The 6,071-nt window shown below is 38.8% G+C and overlaps 1 protein-coding gene across 1 annotated transcript in view; it reads left to right on the forward strand.

Annotated features, from left to right (window-relative positions):
- EFCAB7 (EF-hand calcium binding domain 7) overlaps positions 1 to 5,030 on the forward strand; it is a 67,767-nt gene extending 62,737 nt beyond the window's left edge. The window contains exon 15 of the mRNA XM_064372430.1: positions 3,103 to 5,030. The gene's annotated coding sequence lies outside the window, so the exon portion shown is untranslated. The remainder of the gene's footprint in view (positions 1 to 3,102) is intronic.
- Positions 5,031 to 6,071: the final 1,041 nt, after the last annotated feature.

The raw sequence follows: 6,071 nt of genomic DNA on the forward strand, positions 1-6,071 counted from the left end.
TTTCCAGCTTGGATTCATTCTCTCCATCACATTCAGGTACACCTATCAAACGTAGATTAGGTCTTTCACATAATCCCATATTTCTTGGAGGCTTTGTTCATTTCTTTTCACTCTTTTTTCTCTAATCTTGACTTCTCATTTTATTTCATTGAGTTCATCTTCAATCTCTAATATCCTTTCTTCTGCTTGGTCAATTTGGCTATTGAAACTTGTGTATGCTTCTCGAAGTTCTCGTGTTTTTCAGCTCTATCAGGTCATTTATATTCTTCTCTAAGCTGTTTATTCTCATTAGCATTTCATCAAACCTTTTTTTCAAGGTTCTTAGTTTCTTTGCATTGGGTTAGAACATGTTCTTTTAGCTCAGAGAAGTTTGTTATTACTCACTTTCTGAAGCCTGTTTCTGTCAATTCCTCAGACTCTTTCTCCATCCAGCTTTGTTCTCTTGCTGGAGAGAAGTTGTGATCCCTTGGAGGAGGAGAGGCATTCTGATTTTGGGTGTTTTCATCCTTTTTGCACTGGTTTCTTCCCATCTTTGTGGATTTATCTACCTGTGGTCTTTGTAGTTGGTGACTTTCGGATAGGGTCTCTGAGTGGACATCCTTTTTGTTGATGATGGAGTTATTTCTTTATGTTTTTTAGTTTTCCTTCTAACAAGCCCCTCTGCTGTAGGACTGCTGGAAGTCTACTTCAGACCCTGTTTGCCTGGGGATCACTTGTGGTGGCTGCAGAACAGTAAGGGTTGCTGCCTGTTTCTTCTTCTGTTATCTTCCTCCCAGAAGTATACCTGCCAGATGTCAGCCTGAGCTCTCCTGTATGAGGTGTCTCTTTGTATATACGGGGCTTGGGGAGCTGCTTGAGGAGACAGTCTGTCCCTTATAGGAGCTCAAGTGCTGATCTGTGAGCTCCATTGTTCTGTTCAGAGCTGCTGGGCAGGTACATTTAAGTCTGCTGCAGCAGAACTCATAACCGCCTTTTTTCCCTGGTGCTCTGTCCTGGGAATGTGGGGCTTTATTTATAAGTTCCTGACATGCTACTGCCTTTTTTCAGAGATGCACTGTCCAGCCAGGAGGTAGCCTAGTGATAGTCTGCCAGCAGAGGCATTGCTGAGCTGCCATAGGCTCTGCCCAGCTGCTGTGTGAACTTCCTTGTGGTTTTGTTTAAGAGGTATAGTTATAACTGCCTTTGTAATGGCATTCTGGCTCAGTAATGACGGACAGCCTTGGTATTGGTGGACTGCCTCAGTAATGGCAGACTGCCTCAGTAATGATGGACTGCCTCAGTAATGGTGGACTGCCTCAGTAATGGCAGACGCCCTTCCCCCACAGAGCTGGACCATCCTGGGTCCAGCTGTACTTACTGCAAAACTCTCAATCCAGAGCGTTTCAGATTGCTGGTCTTTGTGGGGATAGGACCCGCCAAGCCAGCTCACCTGGCTCCCTGTTTCAGCCCCCCTTTTTTCAGTTGAATTGGCAACTGTGTCTCCCAGGGGTTCCAGGTGTCAGTTGAAATGGCCACCCAGATTTGTGTGAGTTTTTGTGCAGAGCCCTGCTGCACCAACTGAAACAGCCATGCTGGAAACTCGTGGTGCTTTTCAGCCCAGGAATTGCCTGGTCTGTGGGCAGTAAAAATTCATTTGGAAATACGGTGATCACTCACCCTCTGTGTTCTCACTGGGAACTGTACTCCAGAGCTCTTCCTATTTATCCATCTTGGATACTCCCCACAGTCATGTTTATGATCAAGATTGCCCTTATCTATAAAGCTACTAAACTCTCCCCCAACAACACACTACCCTGCCCAGCCTTGAAGGGAAAAGATAAACACCAGCTGCTAGTCTTTTGGTTGTACAACAAGAAGGTCTGGACAATGAGAACCCTTTTTCTGGATTGGTTCCATCGATGCTTTCTCATTGAAGTCAGGAAGTACCTAACCAGTAAGCAACCACCTTTTAAAGTTCTTTTGATCTAGCAAAATGCCCCAGCCACCCAGAACCCCATGATTCAACATGAAGGTGTCAATGAGGCCTACTTGCTACCCAAAACAAGGTTCCTAATTCAACCTGTAGATTGGGGGTCATAAGGGCCTTTAAGGCTCATCACACATGGTTGGTACTCTGTGGAAAGGAATGTCAGCACTATGAATGAGAACCCTGATAGAAAGAAATAATGATCTGAAGCTGAGATGGGCTTTTAGAAAAGAAAACTATATAAAAATAAAAGATTGAAAGATTAAAACAACAATAACAAAAGGACATCATAAAAGTCTATAAGGATAATACCATTGATGATGCTACAGAAAAAGCCATCAAAGCCATCAAACCTGAAACAATAAATTCCTGATGGAGAAAACTGTGTCCAGATGTTGTGCATCATTTCACAGAATTTATGACAGAGCCAATCAAAGAAATGAAGACATGGATATGGCAAAAAAAAAAAAAAAAAAAGGTGAGAGGTGAAAGATTTTAAAATATGGATCTTGGAGAAATTCAAGACAACACACCAGAGGAGTTAACACAAGACAACAGGAGAGAGTTGAGTGATTCTGAACCAGTGCCAAATGATGTGGAAGAAGACATAGAAGCAGCAGTGCCAGGAAAGGAACTGACATGAGGCAGTCTGTCATAAGGGTACTGATTATTCAAGACCACTTTTTACTTCTTTTGTGACATGGACCCTTCTATGAAATGTGCACTGAAACTAAAGCAAACGGTGGAAGATGGATATGGATTGGTACTGTATAGAAATATTTTTAGAGAAATGAAAAAGCAAAAAAGTCAGACAAAAATTACAATGTAGCTGGGTGTGGTGGCTCACGCATGTATCTCAGCACTTTGGGAGGCAGAGATGGAAGGATTACTTGAGGACAAGAGTTCAAGATCAGCCTGAGCAACAGAGTAAAACATTGTCTCTACAAAAAAATAAAATTAGCTGGGCATGGTGGCACATACCTATAGTCCCAGCACTCAGGAGGCTGAGGCCAGAGGATCACTTGAGCCCAGGACTTTGAGGCTGCAGTGAGCTATGATTGCACCACTGCACTCCAGCCTGGGCGATGGAGCAAGACCTTGTCTAGAAAAAAAAATTAATAATGTTATTTCCATAGTTATACTGACTGTGCCTGCCTCTTCTGCTCTGCTACTCTTGAGACAGCAAGACAACTTCTCTTCTTCTACCTCCTTCTCAGCCTACTCAACATGAAGATAATGAGGATGAAGACCTTTATGATGATCTACTTTCACTTAATGAACAGTAATTATATGTTCTCTTCCTTATGATAAGAAATAACATTTTCCTTTCTCTAGCTAACTTTGTTAGAATACAGTATATTAATACCTATAACATATAAAATATGTACTGTTTATGTTCCATAAGGCTTCTGGTCAACAGTAGGCTATCAGTAGTTAAGTTTGGGGGAGTCAAAAGTTATGGATAGATTTTCTACTGTGGAGGGGTGGTTGGCATTCGTAAGCCCCATATTATTTAAGTGTCAACTGTACATTGTTGAGCATTTTTGTGACCGCATATTCTTTAAAGGATCTTGGTCTGTAATTTTCTTAACTGGAAATGCCTTTGTCTTGTTTGGGTATCAGAGTAATTCTGGCTTCATAAAATGAGCTGGGAATGCTTTCTCATTTTCTGGAAAATACTGTAAAATTGGTGTTATTTCTTTAAATGTTTGCTTGAATTTCTCATTAGAAACATCTGGGCATGGAAATTTATTTTGGAAGAGATTTTTTAAAAATACAAATTCCATTTCTTTAACAGCTACAGGATATTCAGTTACCAATTCTTGGTTGAGTTTTGGTAGTTTGTGGCTTTAGAGGATTTGGTCCATTTTATCTAAGTTGTCAAATTTATGTGCATAGAAGTTTTTAAAAATTGTCAAGGAAGTCTTTAGTGATATCTCTTTTTCATTTCTGATATTAATAAAATGTATCTTCTTTGTCAGTCTTGTTAGAGGTTTGTCATTTTTATTGATCTTTTCAAAGAACCAACTTTTAGTTTTATTGATTTTCTCTATTTTTTTGTTTTCAATTTTGTTGAATTCTGCTCTTGCCTTTATTAATTCCTTCTTTCTGCTTACCTTGGGATTATTTGTTCTTTTCCTGTTTTCTTAAGGTAGAAGCTTAGATTATTGATTTAAGATCTTGCTTTTTATTTAAATATTAGCTTTAAAAATCAGTACCTTTTTGTAGCTTATACTTTGCATATTTTATTAATTTGTATACATGCCTAGACTTCCCTATTTTAATGTTCTGGAGTACAGGGATCTTATTTTGGTTGGCTAATCTGGGACCTAACTGACTATCCTGTACTATGTGCTTAGTAAAAAATTTGATAGGTGGTTTGAAAAGGAACAGATGGATGAAAGGAGAGTAAGTGAAGGTAATGAATAAAACTATTTCAAAGATGGTGTCAAAATTAAGAAAGATGTATAACAGAACCTAAGAATCATATCCAGGGAAGTGATATCAAGGGAAAAAAGAAAAACAGTTCTCTCATGAGGAAAAATTGCTAATACCAGCCAATCCTAAACTAGTTCTGATAGACTGTGTTCAGAATCTCAAGGTGGCATACAGAACACTCAGGGTACATTGCAGCAATTCTACATAGTGAATAAACAAAGAACTCTTGTTTCTTAGACAATTCAAGAAAAAAAAACATTTTTGACCTTAGTTTTTCAGATAATTTAAGCAAGATAATAATTTGGAGGTAATTACCTCCATGATTTTCTTGATTCCTTCCTTTACTTGTGCTATACCTGGTATACATTTCTCTAGTGGTTATTGATTGTAGAGCCTTAGGATAGCCTTTTTTTTTTTTTTTTTTTTTTCCTTATTCTGGCTCTTGCTTGTCACCTAAAATCATGCTTTATGCCTCCAGAGAATCAGGCCATAAGTTTCCTGGCTCGTACCCCTCCATAAAATTAAAGCATTTGTGTATTAGTCTGTTATCATGGCGCTATGAAAAAATACCTGAGACTGGGTAATTCATAAAGAAAAGAGGTTAATTGACTCACAGTTCTGCATGGCTGGAGAGGCCTTAGCCAACATCGGGAAACTCCATTTCTACTAAAAATACAAAAATTAGCTGAGCATGGTGGCACGTGCCTGTAGTCCCAGCTACTCGGGAGGCTGAGGCAGGAGAATCGCTTGAACCTGGGAGGCGGAGGTTGCAGTGAGCTGAGATCGCGACACTGCACTCCAGCCTGGCAAGAGAGAGAGACTATGTCTCAGAAAAACAAAACAAAACAAACAAACAAAAAAACCAAATTTATTTTCTTACAGTTCTGGAGGCCAGAAGTTCAAAATCAGTATAACTCTGGGTCAAAATCAAGGAGACAACAGGGCTGTACTTCCTTGAAAAGTTTTAAAGGAGACTGCATTTCTTGTCTCATCCAGCTTTTGGTGGCTGCCAGCATTCCTTGGCTTGTGACTACATCACTCCAATCTGCCTCCTTGACCTTCTTCTCTTCTGCAGTCAAATCTAGCCCCCTTTCTCTGTCTTGTAAGGACACTTGTGATTGCATTTAGAGCCCTCTTGGATAATCCAGGATAATCTCCCCATTTCAAAATTCTTAATTGTATCTGCAAACTCATTTATGCCATATAAAATAACACTCACAGGTTCTGGGGATTAGGACATGTATAACTTTTAGGAGCCATTATTTAACCTACCACAGCATCTAACAAGGAATCGAGAATACTGATGAAATGAAAAAATGAAGACATTCATTATCTCTTGAAAAATGTCCTTCATAATCTGTATTTTTAAAAATCTTATCTTTTGCCATTTGAAATATTAATATTTGCATATCAAATATTCATATAAATTAATTCAGACTGATATCCTTTATAGAAGATTCCAAAAATGAATTCTAAGGAAAAAGTCCAATTTATCACATATATCAATCCTTTTCATATATAGCCTCATGAATAACCACTTGACACTGAAACATGAGTTCAGAAACTATTATTATTTTGGCACAGGAACAAACTTAGTTTCAGAATCACAGTTTCCAGATATCTACTAACTTTTATTCAAGTAAAAGTTTTAAACACCTGAATAACT

The sequence above is a fragment of the Aotus nancymaae genome, unplaced genomic scaffold, assembly GCF_030222135.1.
Source record: "Aotus nancymaae isolate 86718 unplaced genomic scaffold, 86718_ANA_hifiasm-v0.15.2.pri h1tg000007l, whole genome shotgun sequence".
NCBI classification, from domain to species: domain Eukaryota; kingdom Metazoa; phylum Chordata; class Mammalia; order Primates; family Aotidae; genus Aotus; species Aotus nancymaae.